General features: G+C 41.6%; 1 long non-coding RNA gene across 1 annotated transcript in view; it reads right to left on the reverse strand.

The window, feature by feature from the left end:
• Positions 1-396: 396 nt before the first annotated feature.
• LOC141919285 (uncharacterized) overlaps positions 397-16,965 on the reverse strand; it is a 79,554-nt gene continuing 62,985 nt past the window's right edge. The window contains exon 3 of the long non-coding RNA XR_012621921.1: positions 397-1,215. This is a non-coding gene — a long non-coding RNA (uncharacterized LOC141919285). The remainder of the gene's footprint in view (positions 1,216-16,965) is intronic.

The raw sequence follows: 16,965 nt of genomic DNA on the forward strand, positions 1-16,965 counted from the left end.
CAGCTTTCATTTTACTGTCCCCAGTTGCAAAGAAATATTTGACACTGTTAAAATTTCAAAGCAATCAGACTTTGGTGTTTTAAAAGTTTGCAAAAATTCTTTTTGAAAAACTGTGTAGTGACAGACAGAACAACATTCAGAAAAAATCCTGACTGTGGCAGATGCTGGTTATTTGCATTGGAGTAATGAGCATCGGTAGAAACAACACTTCCTGAATACTCGAAGGAGCAATGCTCTAATAAAGAAAAATAACTTACATAAACCCCATAATTTGTCTCTTACAGTGTCTTCTCTTTAATGAGGGAGATCTGATAAGGAAAAATACATCTTTTAAAGTGGTCACTGATTCTGCATGCCTTCGTTTTTAGGCATCTAACGTGGGGGACTTTACAGGGATCTGATTTTCAAACATTGTGCAAGCTCAGACCTTTCAAACGTGTTTCATGTTCCAAGTCTTCCACCAGCGTATTTCTTGGCACATGTAACGTAGTACATGCAAACTACACCATAAGATAATGACACATGCACACAAATCTCACAGATCAATAAACAGAATGAAAAATACAAGAATTCATGAAGTTGAGAGAAGAAATAGTATAAATGGAAAGTCATAGATACAAAAATATGTTCTACATTAAAACAAAGCACCCTTCTTTTATTGCTAATGTTGCAATCTGACTTTGCACCAGTAAATTGGCTTTGATCTTTGTCTGTATTATCCTCCTGTGCACACAAATACAATAGCTGATTTCTGCTGTGGTAGCAGCGATTTCCACTGTGAGCGGAAGGGATTCACAGCCTCTCAGGCTTGGGCTGGTGCCAGGTCATGGATCTGTTGCCAGACTCTTTGTAAGTGCTGTGTGGCCACCATGCTCTCCTGCACTGATGTAGTCCACCACTTCTCTGCTCCCTTCTGCCTCTGGTCAACCTGGGAGAGTGGGCTGCAAGAGGTCACATATAGTCCCTGCCCAAGAAGGATTGCACTTACACGATTCAAGTAACTCAAGTAGAAGTGAATGTACTTTCTCACCTCCCGCACACAGATAACTTCCCACACAGAGTCAAGAGATGGCCTGAGCCTCACAACCTGTGCTGAGTAATAAAACAGTAGAATTCTGAAGTGGAAAATGTAAAAGAAAATCCTCCTTCAGGTCACATATAAATGCTTGTGAGCAGGTGAAGGTGCATCACTTCAGCCAGCCTGTTGTCCAAGACCTGTAGGATAGAAAAGTTACCAACAGAAATCAGAAAATATCCCAGACTTAAGCAGACCTGTCTAGGCTCAGAATAGCACTACAATTGCTGAATCTGAGAAAAGCTTTTCCAAAAAAATGGAAATGGGACAAAAATGTAACTGGGTGGCTGACAAACAAGTAACTACCGTCATAGATGTATCCTAAACCCATTGTGCCTTTCTGGAGGTAGCATGAAAAAATGACTCTAATAGACACAAATAACTTTAATATATCTGCTTCAATATATGCATCTAAGGCATTGACATCTGGTTAATTCTTAAAATATTGATAATAACTATATGATCTGTTTGCCAGACCACAAAAAAAAAAAAAAAAAAAAAAAAAAAGAGGTGTGACCACATGGTGAACATCTGCACATCTGCACTGGCTCTTTGGATGACTTTTCCTTCTTGACTCTGGAATGGGAAAAACTTGGTATTCATACCATCATTTACATTTCCTCCATGTGACCTACGTGTTAAGGAATCACAAGTTGCCACATTACTCTTTTCCTTGTGGAATGTTTTTTGGAGAATAAATCTGGCTTTCTTTTTCATGTTACTCCATATGAAGAACACTTTTTAAACAAAAATAATGTGGCTTTGTTAATGAATTTGAGGCAATGAGGTGTCCACACATGTAATCCCTGGGTCTTGAAACCTTAGCACCTCAATTTGAATGCAGAGAAATGCAGCCCTGAGCTGCATATCCAGAGGAGTGGAAACCCCATGTTAAAGGGAAGCTCCTGGCTTGAGCCTGCAAAGGAGGGAAAGGGTAAAATAAAAAATAAAATAAAATGAAAAGGCTTTTCTACACAAAAGATGGGTGTAGGTCCCTCAAATAGGACTTCTGGTAGTGGTGACCACAGCTGGCAGAGAGGGACTCAGGGCAGACCACGGGGTAAGCACTGCACAGCAGGGCATCCTTTGGGATCCCTCAGATCCCCAAGTCTCCTTGGAAAGGCTGCAGAGGTGCTAGCCCACCTAATACAGTGCTGGACCAGCCCTGGCTCGCTCTCCTCCCCATCTAGTCACCAACCGGACACTTCTCACAGGGGCATGTGAGGAGATGAGGCCAACTGCCGAAGGGGCCCACAGGTCTCAGGAAGGAGGCGGTGTTGGGTGGGTATCCCATATTGCACAGGGGTGAGGGGAGGGACGTGGTCCACAGGAAAGCACCTGCAGGAAAGCAAAGTGCCTTGCACACCTAACACACTCACACTCTGTGTAGCACCATGTGGCCAAGGACCTGTGTCCTCTACAGAGCTCCTGGTTCAGCCCATGCCTTCGTTTTAGTTCCAATGCTGTTTCAGGTTTCTTGGGAAGAGCTGAAGGTCATGGACACCATCCTGCTTTCCTGCTGACATCCCTTCTTGGAAGTGTTTCATGGTAACAGCAAATTCACTAGGCTTGCCCATACACAAATCCCCTGGTCACCCACAAAAGTGATGTCAGAGAGGGATGAAGTCCAAACAAATTTCAGATGCAAAAAATTACATTTGTTATTCCAAAAATGCCTCTCACTGATAGGTTAATGCAGCATTCTATTTGCATATCCAGTGCTTGTTTTAGCTTTACAATTCACTTTCAGTATATGGTCAGGATCCACATAAAAGGTTTTAACTTTGTAAGCCACCTGTTATTATCAGGATTTGCTTAGCTTTCTTCAGCTATACAACATGGTGCAATAGGGAACAGATCGAAGGATCACTGAACTCAGGACAAGACTCTCACTGATTCAAACCATCTGATAAAAGTGATTTCCTTGAGTCCAGGGCATACATCCCACAAATCACTATAAACTAATAAAAATGTACAGCCTACAGGAATGCAATGAAATATGATAACAAACTCAAGCTGTTGAATGAACAGTATAGCAAACAGCTCCCCAGAATGGTTCGTTGATTAGTCAACACCAATGCAGAAAAGCTTCACGTGGATAATTTATGGTTCACATAAAGATCACATTATTATAACATTTTCCTGTTCACTCAGAGATAATAAAAGGCATACTCCAAATCAATATTTATTATTTTAGTTTTCCTTCCTCCCTACTGTTAAGCTTGACATCCTTCTCCTCCCCATTTATAGCCTGCCATTGCTAACTGAACCCCTTCACAACCTCCAAGATAAGTATCTGTAAGAGATCCATATATCATGATAGCAATAAACCAATCCCTCCAGACACATTTAACCACAATGGAATACTGTCAAGCTCTGAAGACGAGTTACTCCCTGAGGAGCAGAACTACTGAACCTTGATTTTCTGCCGTTCAATGTCCCACAGATTTCTTCTTCCACCTCAAATAAACCCTCTCTGCTTCCAGTATCATAAATTTACCACATATCCCCTAAGTCCTTTCATAGTATCCTCCATGTCCCTGTAACATTTTGCCTTCCAATATCTCCAGTTGCCTTCACATCTCCCAGGCTTTCTGGTGATTTCACTCATTTCCCATTCATGCCCTTGTTGCCTTTATCTGCCACTGAGACAGGAGACACAGGTACTGGGAATAGGGTGAAAATACACATTGGACAACTGATGTCCCAGAAGGTGCCTGCCACCTGGTCAGCTGTCAAAACCAACACAGAGCACTAAATTTTCCAGATGAGTCATGAAGAAAACTTCTGTCCTTTTCCCACTTGCCCGAATTTTTTCAAAACTTGACCAATAAATTAGGATTGCTGGAAACACTGTTCCTTGTCAGAACTGGTTTGAAGCATCTGAGAGTGTCACAAGTTACCAGAGGGCCATCAGACAGGCAACATAAATCCCTTACCTTCTTCTCCCAACACCACAAAGCCAACAACTTGCCGAACCACCCCATACTCCACTTTTCAGAGTCAGTCAACTGACTTGCATGACTCCACATGATCTTCACCTGATTGACCAAACTCTTCTTGAGGCAACTTTACCAGGCACCAGTCATCACTTTTTTGACATCTAGTGTTAAATCTACATTAAAAAGATCTGTTGCTTATTATTGTCAATGTTGCTAACCCAAATCTATGACAATGTCAAATTTCATTATGCTGCCAATGGTTTGCTCTCTCTGAGGTGGAGAATTTCTTTCATTATTGTGTTATTTATACAATTTCCTTGTTCAAAGAGAAGGAAAATAACACCAAAAAAATGACTTGGAGTATGAAGAAAGCCTAGGAATTGGATGTTAAGACAAACAAGGCTGCAGTATAAACATTTCCTTGTGCAGTTCTTATAAACAAAGTTTAGCTGCCTGAATCCTAGGGGTTTATACTCTTTGGGCAAATATTGAGCTAATACCATGATTCATGTCCCTAGTCATACTCCAAAGCAGCACTATGTTCCCTCCACTGTGTTTTAGATGTGTGCAACAGAATGTTGCTGTTTAATCCAAAACATGTTTTACGACTTGCTTCCGTTTCCTTTGGTGTGTTAGCAGAGGTTTTTGGCAAGCCTGACTCCTTTTCAAAGGTTATCAGAACAAAAGGGTCATATTGTCATTTCATTGACTTGGAGGAAAATGAGTGGGTGGGAAGAACACACTTTATGTCCCTCTGTGAGCCAATAGCTGTCCCCTGTGGACAGTGTCTGGTCCTATCTTTTTGTCCATGAAAGAAGTTTGACCTTTGAGTCTTGGCTTTCACCAGGAAGAAGGGAGAACATATCCTTAAGGTCACTTTGACATCAATTGATCATTTTGCTCACCTAAGACTATCATTTATATGCTAACGGCATGTTCAAGGCTGCCATTCAACTGCCAGCTAGTCCCCAAATGGGTACTAAAGTTTTCTTGGGTCACCTCAATACTTAGCAGTGACTCAAGACTGACAAATCAGTCAGGGCTCCTGAGCTGAAATGCAGGCTGGTCTCACTGGCTGGCTCCAGTGCAGCAACCAAGCTTGGAGAATGACAAACACCAGCTTTGTGCCACCTCAGGAGAGTCACAGCCCTGCTGCTTCCCATGGTGAGGACTAACAGCCACCAGCACGGAGCATGTGCAGGACACAGGAGGGCAGGAGAGGTATGGCAGGGTGAGGGGAATGTTCATCTGCCAGGTCTGAAGATGTCTCACATAAGAGACTTATCTTCAGCAGACCGTTCACAAATGGATGTCTTGTACAGCAGAAGAGGATAAAGAAGGACTGCATAGTTGAGGTTCAGCCGTGGGCTGATGTCCCCAAAGGGAAGCACAGACACAACACTCTTTACCAGCTTGGTCTAGCTGGGAGATCTTCACATCATGTGAGACACAGATGTGCTCTAGCTTACTTTGTACATCCATCTTGACCAGAAGAGACCTGAGACATCTGTCATTATGATCACTATGTGGCTTTTCTCCGTTACACCAGGGCTCCTCCATGTTGTCACACAGCATAGAGAGAAGGAGCTGTCTGAAGGTATGAGATCAAAAAATGGTGACAGATGTGTTGATAGGGACCATAAAACCTTAAACTGCATATGGGGCAAAACATGCACAGGCAGATCTGAGGCAGTGCAAGCTTTTCCAGCCCATAACCAGGAGCAGGCAGCCATGAGGCCAGGAAACCACGAGGAGCAAAATGATGCTGCTCACTATGTGGAAGAACACAGCACTGATGTTCACTGTCACAAACCTCTCCGCTTGTGCCCTGATGGGCAAACCTTATTCACAGTGTACAACAGCACTGGCCACTTACAGCATAAGACACTCCCTGATGCTTAATGTGGCAGCCTTTCCGTGGCTGAAAAAGCCTGCCTGCATCTGTGAGAGCTCATTGGTCAGCACCTTCCTGACTACAAGCAGAGGTTCAGACTCTGTGGATGTTGAAGGCTGCTCAAGAATGACAGGAGACATGGTGTCAGTAGCTGATGAGTTAATTGTTGGAGTGAGATTAAGGTGAGAAATGGTAGAAATGACTGAGGCAATGGTCTTACATGTGGTGGCAGATGTACGTCACCCAGCTAAAATCATTCCCACTCCTATCCCCATGGTGGCACAGCTGTGTGTGGTCACACTAGGAGACATGTCAGGGAACAGATCTATATGAAAAAAACTAGTTCAGATTATTTTTCAGATCATCAGACATTTTTGTTGGCAAAGAGACAGAAAGTGACAGAAGAGAGAAGGAACAAAGGAAGGTCAGTAGGGAGGAGAGGAGGTAGAAACTGCTTAGATGGCATCACACTCAGACGAGGGCATGCAGACCAGTGAAGCCTAAATGTTGTCTTAAGTCACTTGGCATTCCCCAGATGTCACTGGAAAAGGGGATCTGGATTTCACAGGCACACAGTATTTTTTGTTATGTTGCCCAGGGTCCATATCTCTACATTATTGTCATTTCATTCCAGCTTTTGTCCTAGGGGGACATTGTATATATATTCATATACAAAATGAGAGATGAAGGAAGAAAAAAGACTAGGCCAGAATAAAGCTTGCATCTTCTGTGGGTTTCTTCAATAAATCTATCAATTTTTCTGATAGGGACAATCCTTAGTTAACTGCAGTTCATATCACAGTATTACTGTATGGCAGGTGTTTGACTATTTTTCAAGCAAGCTACAAAATACATGTGTTTGTCTGACACTTATTCTTTGTTCAAAAAATATCCCTGTATCACCAAGAAGAAAGAAAGAGGGTAAGGAAGAATCTACACTTCCCTTGACATTACACAGTGCATGTGAACTGCGAACATCCCCCATGCCTTGTAAAGAGACTTTTTAAGGATTCCAGTTATTGAACATCCTATAAATTTTGTTCTTTAATTTTAAATAAAAATAAATCAGAGTCTCACTCTCTGCAAGAACAAAATGTGAGAGAACACATATTGTGCAGACACATATTGTACAGTACTGCCAACATCTGCTGCCATAATTAAAGAGAGCAGCATTTGAAGCAATAATAAAAATTAGAATAAAATAATGAAAATATGACTTTTCACTGGTTTCATTCTGGTAGGCAGCTTCATGTAACATACCTGAAGAGTAAAAGGTTGTTGCTTATCTTTCAGCATTGAAATTCTGGCATCCTGAGCTTTGGCAACTCTCATTATCTTCATCTTCAGACTTTCACTATCCTTTATATTTATGTGTTCTAGAAATCGATTAAATTACTATCATGGAAATATGCCTTCTTTTTCTGATAAAACAGCACTGCCTCCATGCTAGATAATTTGTGTTGCTGATGCAGCCTAGTAAGCACTTACTCTTTCGTATCAGATTTTAGGAAAAGAATATTTTTTTAGCTATTGGATTAATATGTGGACTAGACTTTTCAGAATAAAACACCAGCACTTACATTAACAAATGAAAAGTCTAGAAAGTCCTTAGAGGCATTTGGTTTAGACTGATTGTGGATATTTTCCTGGTGTGGGATCACATTAAAATTTTTACTGCTATAATGTTAATCTCCATATAAAATCCTACATAACCATGCCTAGAAAGCAAAATTGCAGACTGAATTTCTTATTCAGACTATAATCTGAAATTAACTGGTGTTCAGTTATTGTTGTTTATGGACTACATTGTCCTACTGGTCTGAATGACAGATTAAAATATAAACATAAAAGTCTTTGCTCTGGGGAATTTACAATCTACTAGATGAGTTATCTTACAAATGGTGAAATAATGCAACCAATTCTTGCTTTTTAGCAATAAAACATCACCACATCTCTAATAGGAACTTGCTAAATTACCATCACTACTAGGCAAAAATCTAACTACAGCATCTGAGAAATGGCTACCATTAGAAAAAAAAATAATTTGGCAATTAAAGGCCGTGATTAGCTCAGAAAGGTGAATTTGGCATGGTCAGCCAACTCTGTCTGGATTTAAGATGACTCATTTTAGATGCCATATTTTTCATATGTAATGTTCTCAGTTACCAAGGGATAATAGACTCTCCATTGAAAACACTCAAATTCTTACACCTGGGAGTTCTAAATGAATCTATACACGGTTTGTACCTTGTATATATCAGCCAATGTGTATTATTCAACAAGAACCAAGGGCAATTTTCCAGTGTCTGAGAGTTAAGGAGACTTAACGTATCAATTTTTCTAACTCAGTGCTTTACAATACAATCCCGTTGCTATATAAATCACCAATAAATAATAACTTCCTTAATACTATCTTCACCTTTCATTAACCAAAATGTTCTTAACTTTAAATTCAAAATTAAATAAAGGAATATTGCTCTATCACGTATTATATGCACTGTTCATCATTTTACTCTTCAATAAAAAAGAATATAACAATAGGATTCAACCTGTAGGTTCACTGTTAGAGAACTTTAATCAACTTCCGTGCTGCACCATTTCAGCTGGAAAGAGGGGCAGATGAAGGTCTACAGATAAAGTTTACATTTAAAAAATATTTCTAGATACAACCACAATTTTATTTGGCTAATTATTTTGGAAATGCAGTTACTCTTTAGAAGTGTAAAGCACTGGTAGCTATCTTTTTATATTATTGCTATTTACATTTCTATTATTGTTAGTAACTCCATGTATTTCACATATACCAATTATATATAATGTGACCGTATTTGAACAAATTATAATAAAAACGCCATGTACCAGCCTAGCAAAAATAAGGCAAATAACACGGCTGCAACAACCAAAATACACATCAAAACCTTTAAATAGGCCCACCCAAAAAAAGTAATGGCTAAAGAGCACGTGTTTTCAGGCCTCCCTCAAAGGCCAGCAAACTCAGCTTCTCTGATGACAGAAAGGGTAGCCTATTTATTTGTGAACTAAGGTGAGAAACTTCAGCCATTGTTACTGTCTGACATGACAAATAATAATGATGTGTTTTGGTGGCAACTTTCTCTATAGATTTCATCTAGACATAACCTTTTCTAAGTGATGGCTTACTAATGCTAATAATATACCTAATGTCAGAATCTTTTCATTTGGAAATTTTTTTTTTTTTTTTAGTTTTCAAATGTATAGCTCAGAAAAAACTATTAACAGATATAAGAGAGTGTCAAATAAAACTCATTGCTTACATATAGAGGAAAAAACCCACATATTTCCCTTGATTCCCACTCCCGATTTTTCCCTTCTCCCTCTTCAGCAAAATTATTCTGAGCTCCATCTTGCTCTTCATAATTTGTCTTAATTGCATCCTCAGGTTTTCAGCTTCTGTATTTTTTTCCCCTTGAGTTCATAATTAAGGCACATATAGTCCTTGCTTTGGCAGCAAAATGTGCAACTGTATTTCTTAAGAGTCATGGTAGCTATGGATGCTGTAGTCCAGGCACTCCCTGACTGCATTCTGTTTGGCATCAGTTATCCAGTCATTCACTGTTAAGATAGGTGACATTAGCACGCCAGTTGCAAAATTATTTCCAGTCTTGTGCTTGGTAGAGTATTCTCAGTGCAAGCTGGTGTAAATATTCTTCATATGGCAGAAGTTAACCAGAACCTATTTCACCCCATTTGTCACAGCAGAGTTGCTAACAGCAGTCGTTGATATCAGCTGTTTCAATTTCAGGGGTACATAGATGACTTGAGAATTCCTGCTGGTTTTAAAAGCTGTGATGAAAGCTCCCATGTTTGCCCAAGCCCAGCAAAATTCTCTTAAGTGCACTCCTTTAGCATAGGTTTTAAATTCCCAGAATTCCTCTGTCTTCAGAAACATCAACATTATTGCCCCTCTAAAAGGCATGCAGACAATCATTGTCTTGTATACATGCAAGTACCAAGCCAACACATACTTTATTATTCTAAGTGAATCTGTCCCAGGTCTGTGTTCCAATTTTCCAGTGCACTGGCAAGAAATAGATTTGCTAAACTAAAAAAAGATCACTATTTTCAGCAGTGATTATGGCTATTTTTATCCACCATTCAAGGCCTGGAGGACAAGCAAAATAATTTTTGCACCTGCCTCCTCACTGCAAAGTTTGAGAAGTTGAGTTCCTCGCAGTGGTTGCTAGTTAGCTTGATATAGAAACATGTGCCCGTGCTCTAGGGAATGATGTCATATCATTTATCTTCATAATACATTTTTCCCAGTCTTTGACCAAGAATTGGAGGAGCAACTCATTCAATTTTTCTCCACTGCTGAGTCTTGCAACCAGTAGCTACAACCACAGGTTGTATACTTGTAGTAGATGCACCATGGCATTCCTCACCAGTTTCAGCACTTCTGGTAAGTATTAGTCATTTTTAAGATGGCTCTGGCAGCTGGTTGGCTAACCAGTAGATCTGTCTTGCAAAGTAGTTTATTATAAAAAAAGTACAGATAATCATGGTACTGAAGGAATTTAAACATCACATCTGATCTGCTTCTCTGGACAACTACATTAGTTCCAACATAAAGTCTATAACTTGAATGTAAGAAACACAAAATGCTATTAGATTTTCATTTTCAACACCTTTTAGATGTCTGTGCTATACTTTGAACTGATGCATGATTTATAAAAACAAGTAGTTGTAAAGGATTGAGTTAAAATGCTCTTGGCAGATATTATCAAAAACATTGTTGATCCATTTAAACATCTCTTCCAAGTGGGCAACATCAAACATGACCATTCTGTAGCCAAGAAAGGAATTAATTCTATACTAAAGTGCTTCATCTCTAACTGTGTCAAGCCTGACAACACAGATATTATGCCATCCCTTCAGCAGTGGCCGGATAGCACCTCAAGCTACGGTGCCAAATTCTACACATATTCCTCACAAACATGTCTCCTGGAAATGTTTGCCAATAGTAAACAGAAGATTGCAAATGGTTTTGAAGTCACCATCCTAGGAAAGTTTCCATGTACCCTGTGCATTTATGCACATGGCCTTTGCGCAAAGAGTTTAATCAAAAACACTTACATTGGCAGCTCCAATATTTCCAGAGTTGTTGGTACCTAATGTCCCTCCCTAATGCAGGGGAGACGGCGGAGGGCAGGTGGTCTGAACAACTGTGGCTTCCCAAAACATCTTTCCAGATGGAAGCATTGAACCTTGTATTACTGGATTGCTTTTGAAATGACAACAAATGAATGTCTTTACCAGGCACTCTCCTGCATGCACTACATCCCTGGTGTGCTCTGCTGGTCGGTAACCTGAGAGGGCTCATCCCATCCCTAACCCTGCAGACTGTCTCCGATGTCAAGTGTTCATTGCTTGCATCTCACAGCAATAAATTATAGGTTTTCTGGGTATAGAACAACAACTCCATTTATATAATACAAGGTATCCTCCCCAGTCACCTCCTGAAGGCTATCAACATGGCTCACATGCACTATCCTGTGCACAGAAGGAAGAATATTTAGTAGTAGCACAAAATCCTGCTGAGAAGTTGATGGTAGATTGCCTACCGAGACTAAAGCATTGTCTTCCTCTCCCAAGTTACTGGATGAGATACATGATGTCCCAGCCTGCTTAGTATTTAAATGCTGTTCACATTCCTTGTTAGCCTCATAACGTGACTTCCTAAAAAATAGCAGTAAAAATGCTTTAGGAGATTATTTTTTCCACATGTGACTGTAAAAACTGTATTGACTGATGAAGTCTATTAAAGGAACATGGAAGACACAGAAGTCACGCAATTTCTGAAGATCAAACTGTGGATCTGCTGACACTTAATGATATAAACTCAGGGATTACTCTTCTGAGAGCCACCCAGATTTACAGTGGTGGGATCTGTTATTTTACACTAATCACCATAAACACAAAGGCCTGGAGATGGGCAGAGGACAGTACCAGGCAGAGGAAGCCCAATAGCACCCAGACCTGGCTACTCCCAGGGACCTCAGCAGAGGACAGCCTGGCCATGATTCAGGAGTCAGAGAAGTCTGGGTGAGGTGCTCTCACCAAACGGCCAGGTGAGTGGGGTTACTGCCTGCAGGTATACGGGACTCATGGGATGAGCATTTGGGGAATGGTGTATAACTTACTGCAGGATGTTTTAAAGGGGTTAGTGGGAATGTCTGAGATTTATGGGATATTAAGGGTAAAGACCAAAGGCAATAACAGAAGGGTGAAGGTCGCTTGCAAAGGAATAAGTGTGGAAAAATACAGAGTTAAGTGCTTAAAAGGATCCAGTTGCATGTAAACAGGCGGCTGGTCAGTATACTTGTTTGGTCATGCCCTGTGCCTGATCACCACAGTCTTCTAGTTAAACTGCATTTCTAGCTGCTTTCCTGGGTGAGGTAGTCTGTTCTGTGTGCATGTGTGTGTGCGTACAGGGGTGTGTGTGCAGCAGCTGGAATCAGGCCATGGGTCAGAGCACCCATATGCCTGGGGTGCCGGCAACTGGAGATGGCAGTGTGTGTTTGTGTGTGTGTTTCACTAGGGAACATCAGTCCTGTGTGAGTGGATGTAGGATAAGGAATCTGGGAGCCAGCTATCAGGGAACCCATAGAGCAGCACCTGGAAACAAGACCAGGGCTCTGAGAGTCAGATACTAGAGTGATCATAGGTCTGCACAAGCTCCCAGAGAGACCAATGTGTATGTGTGTACATGTAGCAGAGGGCCTGACTGCCAGCAACTGGACTGGAGCTGCAGACCCATCACTGCAATCACATGAACATCCTGGTCTCCAAGCTAACAGCCAGGAAGAAATCAATGGTAGAGAGGCAGAGGCTGGGCAGAGCATGGGACAGTGCAGTCTGTGACCTGAGAAGCATTCACATCCACCCGTTTCCAACCATCAGGCTTCAGCACCTCACCCAGCTAAGCCAGGCAGAGGAGGCTGCTGCAGGCAGGTGACTTGGCAGACCTCCATGCATGAGCTTGTCAAGGTCACAGGTCACAAGGAGCACATTCTCAGCCTATGCAAGCCTTCATCTCCCAAGACAGGAGAAGAAGCAAGAACCTGAAGCAGAGGTGGCCACACAGGGGCAGCCCTGATATGGAAGACACACATGGGAACTCAATTTGCAGTACTGCACTGCCTAGAGGCACCCCATGTCCACAGGGTACCCACGAGACAGTCACAACCTGCCATGTCAATCAGTTTGACAGAAAGTCTGGAAGTGGCATGACCAACTTCCAGGTGGACCATGCTGTGTCATGAGGGTGTGGGATGCAGTGGTGGTTTGGCTCCTGCCTCACAGGACAGTGCACAGCTGTGGACCTAGAGGCGTCCTTCCCTCTCCGGCTGCAAATGGCACATCTGTCTCCTGATTCAGGGAAACAAGCAGGGCCAGCCCTCCTCGCCCCACTGGTTGTTGCTGTAAAACAGGACAGTGGAGAGACAAGCCCTTAGGCTGCCCCCCTGCAACTGCTCCTGTGCAGTTATGCCAAAGTCATGTATTTGCATTCACTTGTAGCCCAGGCACCAGTGCTGAATTCTTAATAAAACAGACTTTCATAGGTCACAGCAAAGATGTAAACAGATGGCATACAGCTTCAAGCACAGCTGATGTGAAGAGCTGTCAAGGAACCTGGAAGTTCTTTCCCCTTACAGTGTGGTAGGACAGGGTGGCTCTGGGCTACACCACGAAGCCTTGCCAAAGCCATCGCACCTTCCTGCTGATGCAGGCTGTACTGCTGGGTTCCCAGGGACCTTCATTAGAAGCCAAGTAAGGGGTATCTTTTAATAAGTGAAAGGGGGGGTGGGGAGAGAGAAGAATCACTTTCTTTAGCAATTGGCCTCCTTCAAAACTGCAATCTGATTGCAGGACTGTTTCGAACTCAAGTGTAGAGAAGGATTATAACTGCCCTGCATTTTGTATTAAATGGAGCATGTTAGAAAATCCTGTACACATCTGAGAAATCGCAAGTCTAGTCATTAAACAAACATGACTCTTTAAACTTTACTAAAGTAACAAAGGATGTTCAGCTTTGAACTCCCAATTACAAATGTTCAGGGGACAACAGAGCTATGCAACGAACATGCGATTTGTAATTGATTTGATTTATTAGGTTCTTTTTCTGCTCTCTGAATATCTACAAGCATGCCGCAACTGTTACATGCATTTGTTTGTTCAAATGTATTTGATTAACAGCATTCAGAGTTTTTGACAAGGTAGATTGATCATAAATAATCAAAATCTGAATAGTGTTGCTTAGTTGTAACTTGTTAGGGAAAAAGAAATGGTTTAACAAACCAGCAAAGCACAGAAGTACTTGTAGGTAGAAGTTGATTTCTATATTTATTTATCTGTGTGGCTTCAAAATTGACTCTTACCCAATATTCGTGCCAGGATAACTATTCTTATAGGCACAGCATGCAAACATTAAAGTTTGTAAGCATGTTCACTCAAACTGACTTCATTTGAAAACTCAGCCACTGTTTGCATATTTTTAATTACATACTAAGAACTGGCAGTGCAAGCAACAGAAAAAAAAATGCAAACAGAGAAGTCAGACATGCCTTAAAAATTAAGCTCCTTGTTTAAGCCCCAGCACATAATATCAGAGCTGGCCCTGAAGAATAAAGATCAGAAAAATGAAAACTGGACAACAGTTACCATTTTTCCAACTTCCCAAGTTGCACCCAGTGAACCTTCTCTGCTTTGCTCTTGCTTTGTGTAGAACACTACTGTTGTAGCAAAGCCATTTTCTTTGCCCAGAAAATGTGAATATTCCCTCTGATGAGTACTTGAAGCATAGCAGGGGGAAATACTGCGGTGGAGAGAGGTTTCTCTGAAACTAACCATAATAGCTTCCTTTTCATTCCTGCATTAACGGACTTGCTTCAGAGCAGAAGAGTAGCCAGGCTCCTTCAGAGATAATCTCCCCCTTTCCTTTTGCCTGGTATCAAATGGAGACTGAAATGGAAAATATGTTTTCCTTGGGCTCTGCCCTGGGTACCCACTTCTGGTTCCCAGGGGCTCTGCATTGTATAGGGCTGGAGTGGGTGGAGGATTTGGGGTCTAAGAGTTAAAGCAGGAGGAAAGAGAGATAGGACTCCTGGATTATAGTCTTTGCTCTGAGATAGAGGTAAATAGTCACTTACATTCAAATGCAAAACTTCCCCTTTGAATTATTTTTTCCATTCCCTACCAATCCCAGCTTATCTCCCCAAAATGGTCTTCACTTTTAAAATCAATTTATAACTGATCAGACAGCTAAAATAGCTTCTTACAGTAGGTGTCTCTAGTCAATGACTGATTTGCATTAAGAAAGATATGACAGCCAAGTGTGAAGAGAAAAGAATGATAGTTTAATTTTAGAAAAATTCCACATTCATCTGAGAAATGATTACTAAGCACTGTGTATGTTCATACATAAATTATTTCTAAAAATGTGAAAAGATATTAAAATGCTAAATATTTTCTGGCAGTGGGAGCAGGAAAGCTCCAGATCAGATGCCATGGCCTTTTGTGGGAAGGGATGGAGAGAGGACTCACGCTTCGGCGAGGCACCCAGTGGTCCCGTGCTACTGACCGTGACACCAAGCAAGGACGAGAATGAACAGGTCAGGGGAAAAGGTGTAGAAGGATGCAGGAGGAGAGGGAGGCTAAGACAGAGGCAAAAGCACCTTCCAGCCCCTCTGGGGACAGGTGAGAAACCTCCACATCGTGCTCCGTGCGTGTGAGCGCTGGGACACCCATTCTGTCAGCACTGCAGGTTCTGCTCAGCGGTAGACAGGCCTGGGGACAGCATGCACGGACACATAATCATGGAAATAAATAATAAGGTTCCCAAGCAGGTGGGCTGGGGAGCACCGGGCAGCTCGCTCCAGCTGTAACCTCTGCAGAATCAAAGGCAGCTCCAACGAGCGTGACACAGGCGTCAGGGGGATGTGCCAGGGAGCCAGGTGCCAGCTCCTGAAATAAGTCCTACAGCTTGTCAACAGAGCTCTGTCATCTCTAGCCAGAAAAAGACTAATAGTGGGCTGACGCCTGGCACTGTCAAATTACCAGGTTGCCAGAGCTGGAATTTGGATTCGTTGCTGAGTTTTGTTTTGATTTTTTAAGGATATCTTTATTTTACCAGGACAAGCTCTTTTCTTTGTCCTCTTATAGTCCAAGCTGGCAAAAAGCAGTCTGAGATCTCCCACAGAGGAAGCTCAGACCCTGCCAGGGGCCTGTGCGCAAGTGCAGGACATGTTCAGTAAGCAGCAGGGACCTCATTGCAAGATGAATTGTAGGCTCAGAGCCTACAAGGGAAGGAAGGAAAAGAGTCAAGAGGTGAGAAAGGTGTGTGAGGAGGGAGAAGGATGATAAGAAGGTCACTGCAAGATCATTAGAGCATATATTGTGTTTTTTACTAGATGCGTCTCATTTTTCAGTGTCAAGAAGAGGATGTGTATGCTGTGTTTGTCCCACGCTAACACACCCTGGGAGAACAGACATCAGTCACTGGCTGTGTCACATTTTTATTAGCTAAGTTTACAGAAGCATCCCTCCAAGTAGGGAATAACTCCATGCATCACAGCTCAGGTTTGGCAGGAACATTAAAGGCAGTATGTATTTTGATATATCAATCCAAATATGTATGCAGCAGAGATCAGACTTGATGTAAAAAATTAAGATTATTTTTTATGAAAAAGTTAAGTTTGTGGCCCTCTAATGAAGATCTTACTATCTTACATAAAGATCTGTCTCAAACAATCTAAACTTGTGTTATCTGACATTTTAATTAGCCTCATCTCATTGCCTTGGAAACATCTTGTCTTCTTGCATTATAAGTCCTAGAGCATTTGACACTCTAATGCACAAGACCATTTTAGAAAGACAACAAACTTTTATTAGTGTTGACTTCATTGCTATACACTAGAACTCCATTATTTGACATATTCACTCTGCACATTGCCTAACTTCCTTGAAATATAACAGGAAACTCTTTCCTGGCTTCATTCAGAAGAAGAAAATTATTG

Source organism: Strix aluco, chromosome 2 (genome assembly GCF_031877795.1).
Source record: "Strix aluco isolate bStrAlu1 chromosome 2, bStrAlu1.hap1, whole genome shotgun sequence".
Classification (NCBI taxonomy): Eukaryota; Metazoa; Chordata; class Aves; order Strigiformes; family Strigidae; genus Strix; species Strix aluco.